This window comes from Macadamia integrifolia, unplaced genomic scaffold (assembly GCF_013358625.1).
Source record: "Macadamia integrifolia cultivar HAES 741 unplaced genomic scaffold, SCU_Mint_v3 scaffold2894, whole genome shotgun sequence".
Classification (NCBI taxonomy): Eukaryota; Viridiplantae; Streptophyta; class Magnoliopsida; order Proteales; family Proteaceae; genus Macadamia; species Macadamia integrifolia.
The window spans coordinates 7,564-19,055 of NW_024869038.1; the positions used below are offsets into that span (position 1 = coordinate 7,564).

An 11,492-nucleotide genomic window follows, 5' to 3' on the forward strand; every position below is an offset into this window, starting at 1 on the left:
TGGAAAAATTCACCCAAATTTAGGATTAGAGAGTGAGAGCATTCTTCAAGAAAATCGCCCCCCCTCAAGATTCACAGTCTCGAAGCCTCTGCCGGACTTCCTAAAAGCTCCGCTGGTCTTCAACAACTCAAGGTTCCGATCGTCCCCTCAAAGTCCGATCGCCCTCAAAGGTTAGCATCACCAGACCCTAAAGACTCCTCAAAGCTCCAATTACCCTTCTTCTCAAATCCTCAAACCCAAGCCTATAATCCAAAGATCTCCAAATAATATCAGAGTTTACTTTCAAATTATCATTATTTTCTTGCATCTGCATCTGCATCTGCATCTACAGCTTGCTTCTAGTTCTATCTTCACAGAGAAGCCTACAGTTGCCCCTCTTGACTATGAAACATAGATCCGGTTAAGCAGCTTTTATTATATTTTCTAATATTGAGCTCTTGGTCTTGCTTTATTTATTTGTTGGTTTTAGTTTTGCACAAATTAAACTCGGTACAGTATTGCACCTATCCTGGTTTTCGTCTCCTTTCCGGATCGGAGTACGGTATTGCACTTATCTCGTTCTTCTCACCATACAGAACCAGGAGAACCCTATTTCCCTGGATTTTGGTGTAAATCAATCCTGTTATATGGTATCAGAGCCAGATGAGGAACTCGAAGAATATTTTGTAAGAGTGCTAACCCGACGATTAGCAGATTCAGCAGTTGATTAATTTGGAATTGGTGTGTCGGGAGCTTCTAAAGTCGCGAGACGATGGTTAATTTGATCAAGTAAAAATGATTTATTAAGTTGGCCTTGTTGTTTTTGTGGTATGATGTAAGGTTTGAAAAGAGGGGTTGAAGGAGGAAGAGGAGTTTGTGATATTGAAGATACAAGTTTTGGCTGCACAAGGCATTCAACTCGGGAGAGTTGGTCGCCTAAAGTTTTAAGACTTAAGTTTGTGAAGTTTGATTGTTCAATTAATTTTCTATCTGGGTCTGCTTGTTCAGCAGTTTTGAAAGGAGATGCAGTAATTTCTATATTTTTAAATTTATGTTTGATGCTATCGATCGGGGGATGGATAACAGAGGTTGTTGGACTAGCACTAAGGGTCCAGGTCTTGTGTGAGGCCGTTTGAGTGGAGATCTGGTTATGCCAAGGGTAATCTATGTTATCCTGGGCATAAATATCAAAATAAGTAAAGAAGAAAATGTTTGTTTTAAGTTGTGTCATAAGGGTATACCAATTTGTTCGAATTTGTGCTTGTTGGTTTAAATCAAAGGTTGAGAAAAACCAGTTTCGTTTTTGGCTATTCTTTGGGGATTCAAAATCCGCTCTAAGTAAAGGTTTGTCAATTTGGAATTCATTGTTAATTTGAAGCATACTGACAGCAGGATCAGAAGAAGGTGGAGCTACTTCTGAAGGGGTTGGAGATTGTGGGCGATTTTGGTCTGATTAGGAAATATCTGGAACAAAGGACGAAGTTTCGTAGGTTCCATGAATAACGTTTTGTCCGGAGTTTAATCTGGAAAGGTTTGGAGCAGTCTTTGGGGGAGAACTAAAGGGAAAATAATTTGAAGAAGTCGATGCACTGGAGTATGACTTCTGGGAACTTTGGTAGACACTTGGTGGTATTTGTCGGTTAAACCGAAGGGTAACTAGGCCATCTAAGTCTTGAGATATGGACTAGATGTTGGTATTTGAAATTTGAGGTCGGGGGGCAGTCATTTGCAGCTGCCACTCAGTAGGGAAAGAAATTTCTTTCCATTGAACAAATTTTGGGTAAATAGTTTGACCTTGAATACAGTCAATTTCAAGGTAAAGGGTAGAACCTTTGGGGGATTGTTTTAGAGCTCTGGGTTGGACAGTCTTCATGGCTTTGAATTTTATGCGGTGGATGATAGAAATTGGAATAGATCCATTCATCATCCGATAACCGTGGGTTTGAGGTTAATTTTTAAGGAATGAAGAATATTTGGGTCTTGAAGGGCTATGGACATGTTTGGGTAAACATTGAAATGGATAGGGCCATAGCAAAGGCTAGTTTCAATGGCTCCCAGAAGGGAATCATTGAAGTCAAGGAATCTTTGGTCACGCAAGGCCAAGAGCAGTGAAGTATTAAGGCCTTCGCGGTGTAAGGGTTTGATGGCAACTTAGACAAGGCCAATATGGACATAATTAAATTTGTGAGATTTGAGGTCTTGGAGAGACTGAGGGTCAAAAAGGGTGATTTCATAAGTATCTTGAGTGAAATTTATAGTTTGTTCAACCGTTTTGATTGTTTCAAAATGGGTATGCCAGTCATTTTGATAGACTTCTCTTTGTGAGATTTTTGGGACGGACTAATTTTGAAGTCTTTGATCTAAATCAGTAATTTGTTCATCATAATTGAGCACATTAAAACTTGTGCTCGCCTCACTAGCCGATCTCATCAACATGGAGCGGGAAAGACGATTCATAGTTTCTGTGTCTTAAACTTAGGGTAACATCCTAGATCTAGTTATACGAAGGATATCACCAACATAAGTTGGGCACAAACGTGGTCTTACACTCTTCTGCCACTCCTCCCAACAGTCCAAAGGTACATACACCGGCGCAAAACAAGAAATAAAATGGAAACACAAAAGAAAAGAGCGATCGGAAAAACTAAAAACTGAATTCACCACCACCGTGGCCTATATATATATATATATAGGCTGTAACCTTGCTGATTACAAATAGGAAAGTAACTACATGTCATAACCCAAATAGGAAAGTAAATACTTGTCATAACCCAAATAGGAAAGTAACTAAAGACTCCTATTACAAATAGAAATCATAACTCAACCATAACTAACTCACTTACTAACAAGCAAGTTTCCTAAGATAAGTCAAACTGAAAAACTGACCAACAAACAAATTTCCAAAATCATTGACATGTAGTTATCTCTAAGGAGTACTATGGAGAATAAGATTTTTGGCTAAAAGGTCATTAATTTCAGATTTGCAAGTTTCCAACAGAGTTTGGTTCATTTGAGCGGGTCTGGCCTTTGTAGGGATTTGAAGGTCAGTGAAGTCTTTAAAGTATGGCAGGGAAACCATGTGTTTTTTTCGATGCCAAAAGGCATCAGGAACCTCAGAGCAGAGATTAAGCTCGAATTTAGAACGAAGTTGGTTTATTTGTTGAATAGTTTTGGGATGAGATAATTGATCTAGAATTCGTTGGTGGGCGAGTTCAGTTTGAAGAAAATTTAGTTGCTTATTTTTGGCTGTCGTTTGGGAAATAGGAGTTTGGGCATGTAAAAATGGGAAAATAACCTTTTGTCCTTGAAATTTTGTAGTTATAAAGTCTTGGGTGATCTTGAAAGGTTTTATCATTCCAAGGAATGGTTGACCTAGGATGATAGTTTGGTTAAGATCTTTGGCAAGGAGAAAGGTTTGTGGAAGACAAAAACCTTTGTGACAAATGTGGGTATTTGATAATTTGTATTGGACATTCAACCTTGACCCATTTGCGGTAGTAAGCCGTTGGGTGGTACGTTCATATTACTGGGTTGGAATGACACCTTCGTTGATACAGTTGAGTTGGGCACCTGAGCCAACCAGGGCAATGGTAGAAAGTTTGAAGGAGGCGTTGACCACAAGAGTAATGTGGATGTACTAGTTTTGACTGGAAATGGTGTTAACAAATCCAGAAGATGGTTCTTGATTTGAAAAGGGATTTGTGAATGGTTCTGTTAGAACAAGCTCAATGTTTGGGGAAGAGTTTGTTGATTTGAGAGGCGAGAAAGGAGAGATAATTGTTGTTTGATAGTTTTAATTTCGTACTGCAGTGTTGCAGTAGTAGTTTCAAGAGTTTTGATTCTGGTGGAATGGTCAGGAGCTGAAGGGGTTTGTGTTTTTCAAATTTGTGGAGCATAGTTTGTAAGTTGTAAGGTTGGATAGAGGTTTGAGCCTTAATATTTTGTTTAAGGTGTTCGAGACAGGACTTCTTTTGTTCGGGGTCTGTTAAATCATCAATATATTAAAAAATATTTGTTTGAGGAGATGTTCGCAACACACGAACAGATTTGGAAGCACAATCTTCACAACTTAAACCAATAATGCAGAATCACAAGCACAAGCTTGAAAATTGTCATTATTAGTAGAGCTGGAGATAGAATGCTCAGAGGCTTTAACTTGGTTTAGATTGTCATTTTGCTCATCAAAAGATGAGGAAGAAGAGGTGTCTTGGAAAAGGGCTAAAATTTGGGACTTATCTTGTTCAGAAATTTGTAAGGAGTTTATTCTTTTGGAAACACGCCAGTATTTGGCAATGTGGCCGGGTTTGCCGCATCTGAAGCATCCTTGGGAAGTTTGGTTAGAGTTTGGAGTTTTAGATGCCTTAAAAGGCTTTTTATACTAGTTATGCTTTGGTATGGAAGGGGATTTTTGGTAAAATTCAGGAGTAGCAAACGGTTTGTGAGAAGCATAATATTTTGATTTGTGGAATTTTTTGTAGAATTTTCGAGAGGATTTATGTTTTGTTGGAGGTCTAAGGGGAGCAAAACCAAATTGTTCGCAAAAACCTCCTAATTCACGTTTGTAAAATTTATTTTCTTTGTTGATTTGTTTTCTTAATCTAATATCAGTGCGTAAGGCTAAACCTTCTTCATGAATTAGATTAATTATTTGACCATAGGTCATTTGATTGTAGGGAATAATCCCGTTGTTTTCTTTGTGTAAACGTTGTTTGATTTTCTCAGAAAAAAGAGTTGGAAGACTTGTGAGAAATTTTTCTTTCCAACAGGGAAGGTTGGTGTCAGGTCTGGTTAGAACTTTGGTAAGGAAAGTGTCTTTGTACCATTTGAAGTCATGTAATTTCTTACACCTAAGGTTTGAAAGTTCAGCGGTACGGTCTTTGAGATGAGAAGGGTTCCCTAAGAAATAATTTGCGATACTGAAAATAAGGGTATTAACAGCATCTTCAATAGGGTCGCCTTCGGCATCAAGGAGGGGAGTTCCTTCAGGGGTAGTTTGGATGGCAGTTAAGATTTCAGTTTTTTGGTTATCTGTGAGAACATAATCCCACCAACCTTTAAGCTGGCCTGTAAAGCCAGAAATGAGTAAAGTGGCAACAACACTAACAGCCGTATTTTTGATACGGTGAGTGTTGCTGACCATAGTCATTTCTTGGAGTTTGTTCATGAGATTATGTTCGAAAAGACAATCTATATTCCATTCATAGATGATGCCACTTTGGTAAGAAGCCTCAGGAGCAGTTCCTCTAGCTTCGATTTGGAGGTCTGGGAAGACCAGATGTTGGGTTGAGTTTTGGCCAATTTGATTAACTTGGGGAACCTCAGAGTTAGTGCTTTGGCCAATTTTTCCTATATATATATATTATATATCTGGTCAATTGTAACTTGAGACAGAATTGATTGAATGAAATTTTCTCTTGCTGTTTTGCAGGGATTTGCTTGAGATAGGTTGTATTCATCAGCTGTGAGAGCTGAGACTGAGAGACCCAGGCTGAGATAGCCATTCCCCTATCCCCTTTTTTCTACAATCTCTTCTCACCCTCCACCGTTCTTTATTTTCCTACTTTACTTTTGGTGAGTGAGTGTTTTGACTGAGAATTACCAACAACTTGAAGATTGCCTACTGATAGAAGATCAGATCAGCACAAAACAGCCAATTGATCTTTCCCAGATTTAGGGTTTTGATCCTAATCGACTTCCCCAAGAACTCTCAACCCAGAAGCCACTTTTGGGGTTAGGGGTTTGTTGGGGACACCTAGGGGGGAACTCGACCAGCTTTGGAGGGCTATCTGATGCCTAGATCTGCTATAGCAAGAATTCTCCAAGTTCCCTTACTTAAGACCTGAAATCAAGAGGTTTCAGATCTTCCAAACCAGCCAGCAGATCCTGAAAATATTTTGGGGTTTTGTTCTTTAGGACCTACAATCGAAAGAGTTTGAGCTTTATCAGAGCTTCCTACAGCCAACTGCAGGGTCCCCTTGTTCTGCCCTGTTCTAGGGTTTTGCTTCAAATCTGGTTTCCATATTTCTCTCTTGTTTGGTGGCTTATTTGATTGGATTCTGGGATTATTCTTGGGGGTTATTGCTTAGTAAATACCCTTACATTAGTGTAGTTTTGTTTTCCCTCTCTCCCCCCTGCCCTCTGGGTCTCTTGTATTTTCCTCTCCTTTTATTAATTATTTAATCATCCAAAAATAATATATTAATGCTGAAAAGGGGGCCGGTCTAACTTTCTCTTTTGCATATTGTAGATCTGGGTTTAGCCCGTTCTCTCTCCCTCAAAACCGGCTTATCAGGAGAAGGTGCCCAGGGACTTAAGTATAGACCGCGGACGGGATCCACGAGCGATGTGGGACTAAACTCCTTAGCAGGAGATAGACACGCATTCACTCTCCCCCGGTCCGCCTGGCTCTGATACCAAATCTGGGTTTAGCCCGTTCTCTCTCCCTCAAAACCGGCTTATCAGGAGAAGGCACCCAGGGACTTAAGTATAGACCACGGACGGGATCCACGAGCGATGTGGGACTAAACTCCTTACGCAGGAGATAGATGCGCACATAATATATAATAGGCATTCATAATGTCATCACATGAATATACTAGATATATTAGCATTGTTACGTTGCAATTATTTTTATTTTTGTATGGATTATGTATATAATTTCTCATCGTTTATTTATTTATTTATTTTGATATATTTAATATTTGTGGAAAGCCTTTTGTCTTTCCTACTTTGCTTTTACATGTCCATCACACATATTCTGTAATAAAAAAAAGTTCAAATACATTATTACTTGGAAATGAGTATTCGGAAATGTTAATGTAGTGCATGGGTATGTATATATATCTTATGTGATGTTACTATGTTAGTGTATTTATGTAATGCTCATTAAATCAATTTTTTAATAAATAAATGTAGAGGGGTTGAGAAGGACGTGCTCTCTAAATATCTCTCTCTGATACATTGTTTATTGAAGATCTGATTCAGTAAAAGGAATATTCTGACACACTGTTATGTGATGTTAAGTGTATTTATGTGATGCTCATTAAATCAATTTTTTTAATAAATAAATGTAGAGGGGTTGAGAAGGATATGCTCTCTCTCTCTCTCTGATACATTATTTATTGAAGATCTGATTCAGTAAAAGGAATATGCTGACACACTTATGAATTGCAGGTCTGCCAACTTGAGCACCAGCTTTTTGATCATTTTTTCCCATCTTCTTCTGAGGATGTGTCAAGTTTGGCTCCTTTGATAGATCCGCTGTATGATTTCTTGCTTGTCCTTATAATTTCACTTTTTTTCTTAAAGTAAACCTGTTACTATGCTGAATTAATGATAAGCGTTGAGTAAGTTGTTAAATATATTCACCCAAAAAAAAAAAATTTTGGTAAATACTAATATTGGTATCACACCCCTTTGGTAGAAAGATAAAGAAATGATGTGGAGAAAGTAAAATTTTACAAAAGGAGAGTTCTTACTTGGCACTCTCACCAAAATGAACAATAGTCCACTACTACCTTTCAGACATACCAATTGTACATGTTGTAGCAATGCTGACTATCTTTTTGTTAGAAGTATGGCGTACATACCCTTTAGCAGCAGTTTCATGTAATTGGTATATATGTAGTTGATGACCATTGATATCTTACATCATCAAAACTGTTAATTTCTTAAATTTCTTCTGTCTCTCTCTCTCCCCCTCCTCCTCCGCCTCCCTCTCCCTCCATTTCCTTTTGATAATTGTTTCTCCGTTTTTAAATTCATCAAAAGAAGTTTTGCTGTTAACTTTCACTTTACTTACATGTTCTTATTATAATCATGGTTAGATAATAATGCAGGTGCACATATTTATATGACACACTACGCCCAAAATTAATCCATGAAGCAAATCTTGATTTTCTTTGTGAGCTTGTTGATATCCTTAAAGTTGAAGTCCTGGATGAACAACTTAGCAGACGGAGTGAGTCATTGGCAGGGTTACGTCCTACATTACATAGAATCCTAGCTGATGTTCATGAGAGATTGACTTTCCGGGCTCGAACACATATCCGTGATGAGGTATATTATGAAGTGATATGTATTTATCATCAATTTTTGTTCTCTCCCTCTCTCTATATATATCTCTACATAGTTGTCATGGCGTCGCCAAAGCGGCGATTTGGCGTCCTGGCAGAAAAAGAAGTTCATGGCAGTGCTATGATTTACGTGACTCACAAATGGCTGTTGCCATTGGCTGATAGGCGTTGTCATGGCACCGCCATGGACGCCAGGTCACGCCCATGGTTTTAAGTATCTCCGATACCGATACGATACCCTCCGATACGTATCTTAAATTTAGTCGGCCGATACGATACACACCGATACGATACATTGAATTTTTTAAATCATTTCGTATCGATATATATCCTACAATACATACCGATATGCATCAATACACCACTAATACACATCGATACGATACGACATGCCTTGATAACACTATGAAAAATATAAAATTGAGGTAAAATGTACGTTTCGGTATGTATTAGTACGTATCGGTGAGTATCGGTATGTATCGATCGATACGTATCAGTATATATCAGCACATATCGGTGAGTATCGATATATATATCGGTACATATCGGTGAGTATCGATATGTATCGGCGCTACGGTCATATAATGGCCAATATGGGTAATTTTTCAGAAAAAAAACAATTTTTTGAAGGGTTTTTGTTCCAAAGTTGCTGTCAGCCAATTTCTCTCTAACTAAAGTGGAAATCAAGGTTGGGAACAAGGATTTTACATTTATGGGACAACTACAGACCTTGAATTCTTAGTACGATACCCTCAATTTAGTGTTTATGCATAATACATGTTATCAATAGCTTTTTTTAACAAATTCTTTATGCAAAAGTGGTTAAAAAAATGTTTCCTATCCATTTATGTGTGTATCTTTAGCGTATCTTAGTGTATCTCCGATACGATACGATACCCTCCGATACGTATCTTAATTTTGGCCGACCAATACGACGACCGATACCGATACTTTAATCCTTGGTCACGCCTGATTCACTAGGCGGTCGATTTTTTGTTAAATGCAGGGTGATTTTGATAGGGCTATGTTGATTGTTGATGATTTGATGTTGCTTAATGTTGGTTTTATATGTTATGGGGTATATATTGTAGGCTTGTAGCATATTAAATAACTTTAGAAAATAGGAAAAAAAAATGACACATGGGTGATTTGACCGCCATGGCAAGGCCATAACAGGCGATTTATCGCCAAATCGATTAGCCACCGCTCTACCGCCTTGGATCGATTTGACGTCGTAACAACTATGTATCTCTATTGTATCACATGCATGGCTAGTTTTAAGTTTGGAGACATTTCACCCTTACTCTTTTGAATCATTTGGGGAGTGCTCCCAATGCAAATTGTTGCTTTTGTTTATCTTTCTTTGAATGTAGGCTGGGCCAAATCCTGGCCTTTGTGAGTGTGGTATAACAAATGGATTCTACTTTCTTCAATGCACCATAAGGGTTTTATCACTTATATATAGCTGGGAGAGAAGAGGATGGATTTGAAAACTATGACTCACCTTTTGGGGTCATAAATTAATAAAATATGTACCTCTATTTGCCACTTGGGCCTTGGCAGTTACATGGGTTAGTCCATGTGATATAGGTCCCCGCATACATCTTAATGGCCAAATTACCAAAATGCCATCTAATGGAGATGAATATATATATATATATATATATATTACAAAATGTCACTTCCTCTACTCATTTTAAGCTGAATTTTAGCAATGAGATGCTTGCCTGGTCCTCTATCGCACGGACTAACCTATGTACTGCCACGTGGCAATTAGTGAAGTGTTATACTCACTAGGCATAGTGACAGGAAAGAAACCATTTTTTTTTTTTTTAAGCCAAAATTGAATTTACTTAATTGAAGTTCTATTTGTAACAGGAGTTGCATCAGTCAAGCCTGAGAATAACTCCGTATATCTAACTAGAATAGTTAATTTGTCCACATGATTTTACCATGAAAATCCTTTTCCTATTTTGAGTACATTTTAGGGGCATATCTATATATATATATATATGGTATGTGGAATAATAGAAGATAGACTGGTTCATTCATTCTGAATCTTACTGTTGAACTTGAGACCTTTAGCACCACCCATTAGGTAATTGATTGTTTGCTCCATTGTTGGTGTTGCTTCAACTGCCATTTCCTGCTTTTTGATATTCATTTGCGAGCATTTCATATTATAATAGATTTGGGTGCAGTTTAAGGTATATCCTGATTCCAGATATATTTTTCTTGGTGGTTTTCCCCTCTATAACTTACTGTCCACTTATTTGTCATCTATCTGAGAATTGTTAACACTGTAGTCAACACTGTTTTGGGCCTATCTAGAGGATCATAATCTGCTCTGCCTCTCTGGACGGCATATCAGCAAAGCTTAGTGCTTTAGTTGAGCCATCAAACCAATAATATTTTTGCAATTGATTTCTGATCAAGTCCAGTTGTTGAATATAGATTTTGGCATAGTTTTTAAGGCGGTAAGGCGACGGAGGCGTTTGAGGGTCTTTCGGAGCGCCTTAGCGATAAGGCGGGCATAAAGCGTCGCTTTATCGACTAAAGCGTTCCTGTGTAATTTTTTTTATAAAACCAATCTATTTGGCTCAAATCCTAATTGAATCTTATTACGCATATGTTAAATAAATATTAAAGGTTCATATTCATACCAATGTAAGATATTCATCAAGAAAACAAATCAATAAAGTGAATAAACTAAGTTCATCTTCATCAATCATCAATCATCAATCATCAATCATCAATCATCAATCATCAATATTCAATCATCAATCATCAATCATCAATCATCAATCATTAATCATATTAACATATAATATAAATACATAATTATGAAACAAAATTATAAATATAAAGAAAAGAAGACATAAAAAATATAAGTATTTATTATACTTACCTCTATGATGCCAAAATGAGTGCCTAAGTCCTAAGGTCATCCACTATATTTCTACTCCCGTCAAAGAAGAATGAAGCTCACCGTTGCCGGAGCAAAATGGTGGCCTAGATCAATGGTTCTTCCTTGTTCCTTGATTCCTTCTCAAAGCCCTTTCTTAAAACCCTTGACAAAATCCAAACCCTGTTTGTGAATCGTGTTTTTGTTTTGTTTGTTTTGGTTATTTTTGGTGGAGTAAAGCTGATCCCATAAATCTCAAGTGTTAACAAAACCATACACCTATGAACAAAAAATCTATATTTGGAATCTTCATTAAGTAATTTTAAAATATGTTTAAAAAAAAAAACCCATAAGGTGCCACTTCACATAAGGCGGAGCACTGCCTTACCATCTCTAGACCGCATCAGTGCCAAGGCGTTACTAAGGCGTCGCCTTACCAACGCCTTAAAAACTATGGATTTTGGAAACTTTTACAATTGGACTGGTTATATCCAATTTGTCTATGTTGCTACTATTGTGTGTCTTTGATCTCT

At 37.6% G+C, this 11,492-nt stretch overlaps 1 long non-coding RNA gene across 1 annotated transcript; it reads left to right on the plus strand.

Moving 5' to 3' along the window:
- Positions 1 to 7,146: 7,146 nt before the first annotated feature.
- On the plus strand, positions 7,147 to 9,445 carry LOC122067416. Its single transcript, XR_006136726.1, has 3 exons — positions 7,147 to 7,241; positions 7,818 to 8,037; positions 9,428 to 9,445. It is a non-coding gene; the product is annotated as an uncharacterized LOC122067416 (long non-coding RNA).
- The last annotated feature ends 2,047 nt before the right edge of the window (positions 9,446 to 11,492 follow it).